This window comes from Phocoena phocoena, chromosome 5 (assembly GCF_963924675.1).
Source record: "Phocoena phocoena chromosome 5, mPhoPho1.1, whole genome shotgun sequence".
Taxonomy (NCBI): domain Eukaryota; kingdom Metazoa; phylum Chordata; class Mammalia; order Artiodactyla; family Phocoenidae; genus Phocoena; species Phocoena phocoena.
This window is the reverse complement of record NC_089223.1, coordinates 89807484-89820068: the sequence shown is the minus strand read 5'-3', so window position 1 is coordinate 89820068 and position 12585 is coordinate 89807484. Positions and strand designations below refer to the sequence as shown.

The following is a 12585-nucleotide window of genomic DNA, read 5'->3' as shown; positions in this document are numbered from 1 at the left end:
GGTCAGAGTCAACATTTTGAGAAAATTCCTTGGTGGACTGGTAATCATTTTGACATTTATTTTGGCTCCATGTCTTTATATTGTCTTGCTTTTTTCCATATGCAGCAACAAATTAATGCAAATAGAAGATACTCCATGACCCTCTGTGAACACTCCCCAAGACCTCTCCCCAACTCTCGTGTCTTTCTGAGACCTGTTCCCATTCTAGTTCAATAACCTTGAATCTGAGGTGGTTTTGCATCCTGTCTTTTGGACTTGTTATGACATTGACTTAGCCACATAGTATTTAAGGTTTCGACTCAGACCCACTCTACTAGTTTTTTCCACATCTTGGAAAGGATTTGCTGCTCGAGAAGTAAATCTCAGGATGCACCTGCTCAACTAACATCACACGAGTTTGAGAGCTTGGACATCAGAAACTCAGTGCTTTACGGGGGTCTTAGAACTGCTTCTCAGGGCTCAGGGAGGAAGGAAGCCAGGCAATGACTTGGAGATGTCACCCTGGAGCAAAGAAAGGAGTCTGTCAACTGATGTAAAAAGCCCTGCCTTCAGATTTATAGTCTGTAGCTGTCACTTTGTCTTTACAGTCACCTTTCTCAGACTGAATATTGTCCCTGTGACTCCCTTTTCCCTTTTACACTGTTGCAGATGTTCATTAAACCCAATTTCTACTTTATAAAAATGTTTGGGATGGGGGAGAGGGCACATCAAAGTGTATTTTTACTTTGGCTTCTATATTCTTCTAAGGGGTGGCCAGAGGAAAGGAACAGAAACTCACCATGGGCTAAGTATTGTGCTGGGGTCCACACTATCCTGTTTCGTCTTTACAACAGTCCTAGGAGTAAGTATTAGTGTCTCCACGGTACTCAGGAGAAATGAGAGGCCCCTTCAGCTAGTGACTGCTGGACCTGGGGTGCAAACCCAATCTTGCAGAGGTTTCTTTTTCAAAAGATATTCCAAGTTGGTCTCTATGATTTAAACATAATGAACATGGTTATCTTATAGTCTGTCTGACAATTCTAATAACTGAGATCATTCTGGGTTTGTTTCTTATTGTCTGTTGATTCTGGTGATTTTTTTTGTGTCATTATTTTCCAGCAGTCTGTATGGTCATACATGTGCTGATGATTATACTTTAAAATGTTTTTAATAATAATTTGAGGTTTAGAATATAGGTATCTTCCTTTAGAAAGAATTTGAATGTGTATCTTCCCAGTATCTGGGTACTGTTAGTCTGGGGTCACCTCAATCCAAGATCCAGACTTAACATTTTCTGAACCACCATGTGACTTAAGACTTTACAGTGACTGGTTTGCTTCTGGCTCACACTTACACTCAGGGTTTAGTCTTTTGGGATCTTAGTTTTCTGAGTGTGGGGTCTCATAGTAGATTTCTTTGACACTTATTCTCACCCCAGAAAATAGAAAAAGTTTCTGATTTCCTAAGACTGGAAAATTCCATCAGGCAAAAGTAGCTGCCATGCCCACAAATCTCAGTTCCCACTTCCTGCTTTGGCCTGTTAATTCCCTATGAAATTAACAGCTTTCCATTGTTTTGAAAATATGTTTAAAAAATTTTAGTCAGCATGTTTACTTATTTTCATTACTTGATTGAATAGTGTAATCTGCCATTACCTGAACACAGAAATCTAGGGGCTTATAATTTCCTTTTTTTAACATCTTTATTGGAGTATAATTGCTTGGCAAGGTTGTGTTAGTTTCTGCTGTATAACAAAGTGAATCAGCTGTATGTATATATATATATCCCCATATCCCCTCCCTCTTGTGTCTCCCTCCCACCCTCCCTATCCCACCCCTCTAGGTGATCACAAAGCACCGAGCTGATCTCCCTGTGCTATGCAGCTGCTTCCCACTAGCTATCTATTTTACATTTGGTAGTGTATATATGTACATGCCACTCTCTCACCTCGTCCAGCTTACCTTTCCCCCTCCCCGTGTCCTCAAGTCCATTCTCTACATCTGCCTCTTTATTTCTGTCCTACCCCTAGGTTCATCAGAACCATTTTTTTCTTTTAGATTCCATATATATATGTTGGCGTACGGTATTTGTTTTTCTCTTTCTGACTTACTTCACTCTATATGACAGATTCTAGGTCCATCCACCTCACCACAAAAAACTCAATTTCGTTTCTTTTTATGGCTGAGTAATATTCCATTGTATATATGTGCCACATCTTCTTTATCCATTCATCTGTCGATGGACACTTAGGTTGCTTCAGTGTCCTGGCTATTGTAAATAGTGCTGCAATGAACATTGTGGTACATGACTCTTTTTGAATTATGGTTTTCTTTGGGTATATGTCCAGTAGTGGGATTGCTGGGTCCTATGGTAGTTCTACTTTTAGTTTTTTAAGGAACCTACATACTGTTCTCCATAGTGGCTGTATCAATTTACATTCCCACCAACAGTGCAGGAGGTTACCCTATTGTCCACACCCTCTCCAGCATTTATTCTTTGTAGATTTTTTGATGATGGACATTTTGACCAGTGTGAGGTGATACCTCATTGTAGTTTTGATTTGCATTTCTCTAATGATTAGTGATGCTGAGCATCCTTTCATGTGTCTGTTGGCAATCTGTATATCTTCTTTGGGGAAATGTCTACTTAGGTCCTCGGCCCACTTTTGGATTGGTTGTTTGTTTTTTTTGATATTGAGCTGCATGAGCTGCTTGTATATTTTGGAGATTAATCATTTGTCAGTTGCTTCATTTGCAAATATTTTCTCCCATTACGAGGGTTGTCTTTTCATCTTGTTTATGGTTTCCTTTGCTGGGCAAAAGCTTTTAAGTTTCATTAGGTCCCATTTGTTTATTTTTATTTCCATTTCTCTAGGAGGTGGGTCAAAAAGGATCTTGCTGTGATTTATGTCACAGAGTCTTCTGCCTATGTTTTCCTCTAAGAGTTTTATACTGTCCGGTGTTACATTTAGGTCTTTAATCCATTTTGAGTTTATTTTTGTATATGGTGTTAGGGAGTGTTTTAATTTCATTCTTTTACATGTAGCTGTCCAGTTTTCCCAGCACCACTTATCGAAGAGTCTGTCTTTTCTTCATTGTATATTCTTGCCTCCTTTAACAAAGATAAGGTGACCATATGTGTGTGGGTTTATCTCTGGGCTTTCTATCCTGTTCCATTGATCTATATTTCTGTTTTTGTGTCAGTACCATACTGTATTGATTACTGTAGCTTTGTAGTAAAGTCTGAAGTCAGGGTGCCTAATTCCTCCAGCTCTGTTTTTCTTTCTCAAGATTGCTTTAGCTATTTGGGGTCTTTTGTGTTTCCACAAATTGTGAAATGTTTTGTTCTAGTTTTGTGAAAACTGCCATTGGTAGTTTGATAGGGATTGCATTGAATCTGTAGATTTCTTTGGGTAGTATAGTCATTTTCACAGTGTTGATTCTTCCAATCCAAGAACGTTGTATACCACTTCATCTGTTTGTATCATCTTTAATTTCCTTCATCAATATCTTATAGTTTTCTGCAAACAGGTCTTTTTTCTCCTTAGGTAGGTTTATTCCTAGATATTTTATTCTTTTTTGTTTCAATGGTAAATGGGATTGTTTCCTTAATTTCTCTTTCAGATTTTTCATCATTAGTGTATAGGAATGCAAGAGATTTCTGTGCATTAGTTTTGTGTCCTGCTACTCTGCTAATTTCATTGATTAGCTCTAGTAGTTTTCTGGTAGCATCCTTAGGATTCTCTATGTATAGTATCACGTCATCTGCAAACAGTGACAGCTTTACTTCTTCTTTTCCAATTTGGATTCCTTTTATTTCTTTTTCTTCTCTGATTGCTGTGGCTAAAACTTCCAAAACAATGTTGAATAATAGTGGTGTTGAAAAATGTTGAAAAAGTGGTAAATCCTTGTCTTGTTCCTGATCTTAGCAGAAATGCTTTCAGTTTTTCACCTTTGAGAATGATGTTGGCTGTGGGTTTGTCATATATGGCCTTTATTATGGTGAGTTAGTTTCTCTCTCTGCCCACTTTCTGGAGAGTTTTTAGCATAAATGGGTGTTGAATTTTGTCAAAAGGTTTTACTGCATCTATTGAGATGATCATATGGTTTTTCTCCTTCAATTCGTTAATATGTATCATATTGATTTGCATGTATTGAAGAATCCTTGCATTCCTGGGGTAAACCACTGGATCATGGTGTGTGATGGTTTTAATGTGCTGTTGGATTCTGTTTGCTCACATTTTGTTCAGGATTTTTGCATGTATGTTCATCAGTGATATTGCACTGTAACTTTTTTTTTGTGGTATCTTTGTCTGGTTTTGGTATCAGGGTGATGGTAGCCTTGTAGAATGAGTTTGGGAGTGTTCCTCTGTCTACTATATTTTGGAAGAGTTTGAGAAGGATAGGTGTTAGCTCTTCTCTAAATGTTTGACAGAATTCACCTGTGAAGCCATCTGGTCCTGGGCTTTTGTTTGTTAGAAGATTTTTTTTTTTTCGTTACGCAGGCCTCTCACTGTTGTGGCCTCTCCCATTGCTGAGCACAGGCTCCGGACGAGCAGGCTCAGTAGCCATGGCTCACGGGCCCAGCCACTCCACAGCATGTGGGATCCTCCCGGACTGGGGCATGAACCCGTGTCCCCTGCATCGGCAGGCGGACTCTCCACCACTGTGCCACCAGGAAAGCCCTGTTGGAAGATTTTTTTGTTTTTTTTTTTTTTTTTTGCGGTATGCAGGCCTCTCACTATTGTGGCCTTTCCCGTTTCGGAGCACAGGCTCTGGACACACAGGCTCAGCGACCATGGCTCACGGGCCCAGCCGCTCCGCGGCATGTGGGATCTTCCCAGATGGGGGCACGAACCCGCGTCCCCCGCATCGGCAGGCAGACTCTCAACCACTGCGCCACCAGGGAAGCCCCTGTTGGAAGATTTTTAATCACAGTTTCATTTTCAGTGATTGGTCTGTTAATATTTTCTATTTCTTCCTGGTTCAGTTTCAGAAGGTTGTGCTTTTCTATGAATTTGTCCATTTCTTCCAGGTTGTCCAATTTATTGGCATATAATTGCTTGTAGTAGTCTCTCATGATCCTTTGTATTTCTGCAGTGTCAGTTGTTACTTCTCCTTTTTCATTTCTAATTCTGTTGATTTGAGTCTTCTCCCTTTTTTTCTTGATGAGTCTGGCTAATGGTTTATCAAGTTTGTTTATCTTCTTAAAGAACCAGCTTGTAATTTTATTGATCTTTGTTATTGTTTTCTTCATTTGTTTTTCATTTATTTCTCATCTGATTTTTATGACTTCTTTCCTTCTGCTAACTTTGGGATGTTTTTGTTCTTCTTTCTCTAATTGCTTAAGATGTAAGGTTAGGTTGTTTATTTGAGATTTGCTTGTTTTTTGAGGTAGAATTGTATTGCTATAAACTTCCCTCTTAGAACTGCCTTTGCTGCATCCCATAGGTTTTGGGTCATTGTGTTTTCATTCTCATTTGTTTCTAGGTATTTTTTGATTTCCTCTTTGATTTCTTCAGTGATCTCTTAGTTATTTAGTTGTGTATTGTTTACTCCCCATATGTTTGTATTTTTTACAGTTGTTTTCCTGTATTTGATATCTCATCTCATATTGTTGTGGTCAGAAAAAATACTTGATACAATTTCAAATTTCTTAAATTTGCCAAGGTTTGATTTGTGACCCAAATCAAATATTTGATTTGGAGAATTTGATCTGGAGAATATTCCATGAGCACTTAAGAAGAATGTGTATTCTGTTGTTTTTGGATGGAATGTCCTATAGATATCAATTAAGTCCATCTTGTTTAATGTGTCATTTAAATCTTATTATAATTTTATTAAAATAATAAAATTATTTTAATTTTGGATGATCTGTCCATTAGTGAAAATGGGGTGTTAAAATCCCCTACTATTATTGTGTTACTGTCGATTTCCCCTTTCATGGCTGTTAGCATTTGCCTTATGTATTGAGGTGCTCCTATGTTGGGTGCAAAAATATTTATAATTGTTATATCTTCTTCTTGGATTGATCACTTGGTCATTATGTAGTGTCCTCTTTGTCTCTTGTAATAGTCTTTATTTTGAAATTTATCTTGTCTCATATGAGAATTGCTAATCCAGCTTTCTTTTAATTTCCATTTACACGGAATATCTTTTTCCATCCCCTCACTTTCAGTCTGTATGTGTCCCTAGGTCTGAATTGGGTCTCCTGTAGACAGCATATGTACAGGTCTTTTTTGTAACCATTTGGCCAGTCTTATGTCTTTTGGTTGGAGCGTTTAATGCATTTACATTTAAGGTAGCTATCTATATGTATTTTCCTATTACCATTTCTTAATTGTTTTGGGTTTGTTATTGTAGGTCTTTTCCTTCTCTTGTGTTTCCTGCCTGGAGAAATTTCTTTAGCATTTATTGTAAAGCTGGTTTGGTGGTTCTTAATTCTCTTAAGTTTTGCTTGTCTGTAAAGGTTTTAGTTTGTCTGCCAAATCTGAATGAGATCCTTGGTGGGTGGAGTAATCTTGGTGGTAGGTTTTTCCCTTTTATCACTTTAAATATGTCCTGCCACTCCTTTCTGGCTTGCAGAGTTTCTGCTGAAAGATTAGCTGTTAACCTTATGCTGATTCCGTTGTATGTTATTTGTTGCTTTTCCCTTGCTGCTTTTAATATTTATTCTTTGTATTCAATTTTTGAAAGTTTGATTAATATATATTTTGGCATGTTTCTCCTTGGATTTATCCTTTATGGGACTCTCTGCACTTCCTGGACTTGATTGCCTATTTCTTTTCCCATGTTAGGGAAGCTTTTGACTATAACCTCTTCAAATATTTTCTCAGACCCTTTCTTTTTCTCTTCCTCTTCTGGGACCCTTATAATTTGAATGTTGGTGTGTTTAATGTTGTCCCAGAGGTCTCTGAGACTGTCCTCAATTCTTTTCATTATTTTTTCTTTATTCTGCTCTGTGGTAGTTATTTCCACTATTTTATCTTCCAGGTCACTTATCCATTCTGCTGCCTCAGATATTCTACTATTGAGTCCTTCTAGAGAATTTTTAGTTTCAGTAATTGTGTTCTTCATCATTGTTTGTTTGCTCTTTAGTTCTTCTAGGTCCTTGTTAACCATTTCTTTATTTTCTTCATTGTGTTTCTGAGATTTTGAATCATCTTTATTATCATTACTCTGAATTCTTTTTCAGGTAGACTGCCTATTTCCTCATTTGTTTGGTGTGGTGGGTTTTTACCTTGTTCCTTCATCTGCTACATATTTCTTTGTCTTCTCATTTTGTTAAACTTATTGTGTTTGGGGTCTCCTTTTTCCAGGTTGCACATTCATAGTTCCCATTTTTTTTTTTTTTTGTCTGCCCCCTGTGGATGAAGTTGGTTCACTGGTTGTGTAGCCTTCCTGGTGGAGAGGACTGTTGCTTGTGTTCTGGTGGTTGGGGCCTGGATCTTGTGTTTCTGGTGGGTAGGGCCATGTCCAGTGGTGTGTTTTGGGGGTGTCTGTAAACTTAGTATGATTTTAGGCAGTCTCTCTGCTAATGAGTGGGATTGTGTTCCTGTCTTGCTAGTTGTTTGGCATGGGGCATCCAGCACTGGAGCTTCTTGTTGGTTGGGTGGATCTGGGTCTTACCGTTGAGATGGAGATCTCTGGCAGAGCTCTTGCTGATTGATATTACTTGGGGCCAGGAGGTCTCTGGTACAAAGTCTGGAATTTGGCTCTCCCACCTCAGAGGCTCAGGCCTGATACCAGGCCAGAGCACGAAGACCTTGTCAGCCACACAGCTCTTATGCTGTAACCTCAGAGCCCGGACAGTACCCAGCACATAGGAGATAGTTAATGAACATTTGTTCAATGAATAAGTGAACTGTCTCGGTAAATATCTGCAGTGACCTGAACTTGAAGGCCTGACTGTTGCCTTTCTCTGGATGAGAAGTTTAGATTTATTCTCTTGGGCACTAAACAGTTGAACCTAAAATGGTCTGCTGGAAACATGTTTCTACTCAACCAAGAAATGCCTTTAAAAGGAGCAGCACAGAGATGTCTCAGGAGGAAAGTAGTCTCGCAGTCAGGTCACTCCCAGGCCCTGCCTGGTATCCAACTCACCCCCAGGGTCATGACTTAAGGGCCTATAATTTTTCTTCTTATCCATTCTTGGTGCTTTATCTCTCTCTCTCTCTCTCTCTCTCTCTTTTTTTTTTTTTTTTTTTTTGTGAGGTGCTGCCTTTTACACTGTCCTGGACCTTTCCACTGTTTCGTGTCCTGGCAGCTTGGGTCTGTTTTATAGCTTCATAGTTATGTCACATTCATGGATGTCTTATATACGTTCTAGGCAATCTTGAAAACACAGATTATCTATGTTTATAAACTGTGTGGAAATAAATCCCACTGATGCTGAGTGCTCGATTTCTAGCCCTTTCTAACATGATAGAGGCATAATCACGATACCTCGTTAAGTCAGTAAATTGAGAGGAATTTGCCCAATACCATGAAATAAGGTGTTTCTAAAATGTGTGTGTTCGTATGTGTGTGTGTAGTAAAGAGTTTGGTTTTGCCCAAAGCATGGATTGGCCTTTGCCCTTAGCTTCTGGGAGAAAAAAATCTATTACAACCTGATGAATGTCCTTGTTTAGGGTGAGTGCTAGTCACATTAGGAAGACCAGTCATGTGACTGAGTGAGGGACTCTGGGTCACACGGTGTCACTTGACCTGGGGATTGAGACATCCACATGGGCAATCAACCAATCATGCTAATGTAACAAAGTCCCTATAAAAACTGGACACCGAAGCTCAGGTGACCTTCTCTGGTTGGCAGTACTCTGTGTGTGTTGTCACATGTCAACACCAGGAGGACAACTTGTCTTGACTCCTAGGGAAAAAGACAATGTAAACTTTATGTTTGAAGACATCAATTTCTGACCTATGTATCTTTTCCTTTGGCTTATATTATTATGTATCCTTTGCTGTAATACACCATAACTGTGACTATAAGAGGTTTCTGTGAGTTCTGAGAGTTCTTCTAGCAAATTATTGAAACTGAGCATGGTTTTGGGAACCCCTTGAACTTGAAGTTGGTGTCAGCAGTGAGAACAGTCTGGTGAAGGACTGTTTCCTCAACCTTTTCAGTTTGGCCAACACAGGGCAGTAAGTGTATGTGTACATGCATAAGTGTGTGTGTGTGTATGTGTGTGTGTATAGTACAACACTGGCATAGATTTCTTATAATGAGAACAGCTGAAGGCTATAATATATTAATAAGTCTTAGATATTTTTCTCCTTGCATCTTTAAATTCAACCTGCTGACTGTGAGATCTTTCCTACTGGCCTTTTATTCCAAAACCAAACTCTGACCCCGGTATGGGTATCATATTCATCCCCGTGTACTTTGTACCCATCTGCAGTTCCTGTCAGTCTGGGTTTACTTTGCCTGCAACTCTGCTTAAAGAAAGAGAGTGAATTCACAGAAATGTTTTTTCCCAACTAAGATTTGGGACCCCATAAGTCATGGTGACAGGAAATGTGATGATGGTCTCTTTCTGTTCTTGAGAAGGTAGGAACAGGAGAAGCATGCAGGTTCCGATACGGTTTTGTAATTTTTACCAGTGGTAGCACCATCAGAAGGATTCCAGCAGGCTAGCTATTCAGCCCTAACCAGGTAATTCTCTACTTGAGTGTTCCTGCAATGAAAATGCAGAGACATCCACCAGTGTCACTCAGGCCGTTTAGTACCTGCTGCGGAACTCCTGGCAGTTAACAATGAAATTGTCAAGATTACCTTTTTGCTCCCTTCCAAGCAGGCAGGGCATTGTTTTTATCTCCTGGTTTAGCACATGAATCAATCATTTTGTACATGATTTGTGGCACTGTGCATGTTTTCAGAAACTGTCTGGCTTTATACCTGGCAGACTGCCTTGTTGAGAAGTAGTTCTGCAAATGAGAAAGAAGATATGCAGATTTTCACATGTTCCCACATTGAATTATAAGGCAGTCAAAAGAGATTGCCATTTTATGGCCTGGTATTTGGTTTTAGTCATTTTCATTCTTAGATATATTCCTTCCAGAAATTAAATTTTAAAAGATTATTTAAAAATATTTGTATTTTGCAGATTGTGGTTGACAAGAGAGGGGAGGAGACATGTGACAAGGTGGTCAAGTGGGAGGAGAAGGCATACCTAGTAAGTGTTTTAACTCCTATAAAGCTTGATGTGCTTGAATGGTATATATTTCATTTTCCAATAATACTTTATTTAAAAAGAGTCAATCCAGTGTGGTTTAATTCCTGCCTTGAGGCCATTCACAGGGCATTCTCTAAGTAAAGCACTTTGTATGCCTCCATGCACAAAGGTAGAGGGGTTATGCATCAATTAACCTGTCAGAAAACCTTTGTCAATGGACTATCCATAGTAAAAAAAAATAATAATAATTCCATTTTTCTATAGAATATCCATACTAATAAAAAACATTCCATTTGTCTACAGAATATTCATAGTAAAAAAAAAATTCCATTTGTCTATCCATAGTTAAAAAAATTCTAAGATTTGGCAATCAACACATGTGTAATAGTATATGGGTATAGTAATTTGGAGACACCTGAAAAATACAGATTTATAACAGAAAAAATTAAAAAGTGGATCTTGGTTTGCTGAAGCTAGAAGAGTCATTTACGTTAAAAGAAAGCCCCAGTAAAATTAAAATTTGATTTATTATATAAATGTTCATTTTCACCTAACTTATTTAGGATTATGTCTACCTTATAAAGAAAACTTGCCTTTGAATTTAATTTCTGCACTATGAAACAGATTTAAGTACATTCCATAGATAAGGTTTACTTGCTATGGTTTTAAAAAAAGAAAATGCTCAATGCAAAGATTCACACAACCTAAAGGTTTTGCCAAACTTAAAATGCTAATTAAAAAATGAGCTCAATTCCCTGACTGAAAGAAAGAAATCAGTGTAAAACTACTTAAAGAATTCTCCACACTTTGGCGTCTTAATATGGAGTCCACGGATGGTGTCTGGGGCATCCACAGATGAAATTATATAGAATATTGTGTTTGTGCATATGTGCATTTGGAGGGGAGGTGGTCTAGTGCTTTGTCTTTTAGGGCTCAAGCACTACTCTGAGTTTAGATGTGGGGCAGAGAAGATGCTGTGGCATTTCTGTGCCTACTCAGTCTAGGATAAAGGCACAGCCAGAACCCTGTGCTGATCCTTTTCATTTCGGAGATTCTATTTCCAGAATTATAAGACATACCTCAGTTTGGTCACAAGGTAAGTACTGGGTCTTCCTCAGCTGTGCTGCTATCACTTTTTTCCAATTTACTAATGGGCTTTCTAGATTATCTTGAAGTTGTATTTAGAATCTGGGTAGTATTTTTACTGAATACATTTCTAAGGTATTAGGGAGAAACTCTGTGTGTGTGTGTGTGTCTTCGTGTCTGAAGAATAGTAGGTGTTGAAAAGATGTGTACTGAGTAAAAGACAATGAATAAAATGAATGTCAAAATGAATGAATAACCAAATATTTAGAATTATGTAATTTAACTTCTTTTTTTTAGTGTCATAATTTATTTATTCATTTATTTACAATTTTAATAAAAATTAATTGGGGCCTATTATATTCTTGGACCTTGGATGAAATTCAGAGATTAAAGAGCTCCTCAATCTAAAGAAGGGGGGGGACAACAAATAAAAAGGCATGTAAATTAACTTCGTGAATGAAGCCCTTGCTTGGTTAAAACAGGAAATTTAAAAAGGGGATTGAGGGGCTTCCCTGGTGGCGTAGTGTTTGAGAGTCCGCCTGCCGATGCAGGCGACACGGGTTCGTGCCCCGGTCCGGGAAGATCCCACATGCCGTGGAGCGGCTAGGCCAGTGAGCCATGGCCGCTGAGCCTGCGCGTCCGGAGCCTGTGCTCCGCCACGGGAGAGGCCACAACAGTGAGAGGCCCGCATACCGCAAAATAAAATAAAATAAAATAAAAAGGGGATTGAGACAAGCCTTTTTCTGTTCCCACTGTGATCCTCTGCAGGAGAAAGACACCCATCCACACTGGTCATCAATGATTTTGTGTTCTCATAAAACCTTTGGGGAAATGGTAATTTTTTGTTTTTGTAATTTTAGCTATCCAACTTGATAAAGTCAGTCTTCAAATATATTGTGCTTGGTCTTTTCTGGATAACTTGAGTGGACGCATGGGTACAGCAGCCGGTTTGGTCTCTTCCACGTTGATTTTGAAGATCCAGCAAGACTCCGAGTGCCTCACATGTCAGCCAAGGAGTATGCTAAGATTATCTGAAACAATGGCCTGGAGGGACCTCTATAGGAAGGGTGGCTGGGCAATTTCACCTGGAGAAGGGGCCTCTGCTCTCGGAAAGGAAATCTGCTTTGGTAGATCCTTCAGACATCCTCAAGTTGCCTTTGTAATAAATAGGTCCTACCAGCTGATCTGTGATCATGAAGTCTGAATATATAATGTCTGGGGATGTATTTAATGATGACTTTTACTCTATTTGTATTTGATCAATGAAGCTTTTTAAAAAAATAGAATAGAAAACCACTGCAATTGATTTTTATATTAAGAAATCAGATGGACTTGGAAACTTCGATTTA

At 38.7% G+C, this 12585-nt stretch overlaps 1 pseudogene; it reads left to right on the top strand.

The window, feature by feature from the left end:
• LOC136123216 (cytosolic beta-glucosidase-like) overlaps positions 1-12298 on the top strand; it is a 146898-nt pseudogene extending 134600 nt beyond the window's left edge.
• The last annotated feature ends 287 nt before the right edge of the window (positions 12299-12585 follow it).